A 1,156-nucleotide genomic window follows, 5' to 3' on the forward strand; every position below is an offset into this window, starting at 1 on the left:
AGCTCAGCGGAAGCAGAGTACATGGCTCTGAGTCTGTGTACGCAAGAGGTACTGTGGACACGTGCTATTCCCAAGGACATGGGTCACGAGCAAGTGGGAGCGACGCAGGTCTGGGAGGACAATCAGGGTGCTATCGCACTTGCAAGTAACACTGGGTATCACGTTAGGACAAAGCACGTGGATATCCGAAATCACTTCATTCGGGAGAATGTGGAACGCTCTACGATCAAGGTGTACTACGTCGTCACGAAGCGCCAGCTTGCGGACATGATGACGAAGGCGCTTGGAGCGAAGTCGCTAGCGCTCCGCGAGGCAAGCGAAATCAAGCGAATTCAAGAAGAGGATCTCTGTTGAGTAGCGATCCTTAACGAATATAAACGCCGTGCAAAAGCGGTGAGTGGGAGTGTTAATGCACACCGACTCTGCACGGTTCAGTTAATCGGCTGAACGTTCTAGGATGGACCGTTCCAAACCGGTTAATCTGGTGGATGGCCAGGAGCGCTTGACAAGAGGACAACAAGGAGGACAACGCTAGAGTAGAGTTTAGAGGACAGATTTAATTGACCTTAATCTACTCACTTCGGCATTTACCGTTAACAGCAACAATAAACTAAAAATAACCCACATTCGCAACGCCACTGTTCTCATCCTGAATTTTGTTTGACTGTTAATTTGCTGAAACCGACTCCATTACCAATTTCTACCGGCTTCAGCAACAAATTAGATTGTCGATAAATTACAATACATGTACCAGCTGTTCTTGGATCCTCTGTCAGATCTCGTGGTATAAATTTCAGAGAAAAAATATCCTGGTATTCCCTCTTACTCTCTTTAGCTCTCAAAATTCTAATTTCTGGGGGATAGTTACTATCGCCATTATAGTAATGCAGATATCTCTTCTCAATTAGCCTGTCAGACACCAATTGCCGTCTACTGTACACGTTTATCCGAGCTCGTGTGGCACATTGCCACTGAAAAAGAAATAGAGAGCTTTAGTTGTTGGAATAGCGCGAAAAAGAAAATCAATGGATGCCCCTTCAGTGGAATACGTGTAACTGTTGTTGTTGTTAACGGTAAATACCGAAGTCTTGAGCAACACTCAGTGCAGTCGTATCCGACATAGCCACGGCAATAACGAATCCCGTGAAGGAGCAGA

Source organism: Phytophthora infestans, genomic scaffold (genome assembly GCF_000142945.1).
Source record: "Phytophthora infestans T30-4 supercont1.16 genomic scaffold, whole genome shotgun sequence".
Lineage (NCBI taxonomy): Eukaryota > Oomycota > Peronosporomycetes > Peronosporales > Peronosporaceae > Phytophthora > Phytophthora infestans.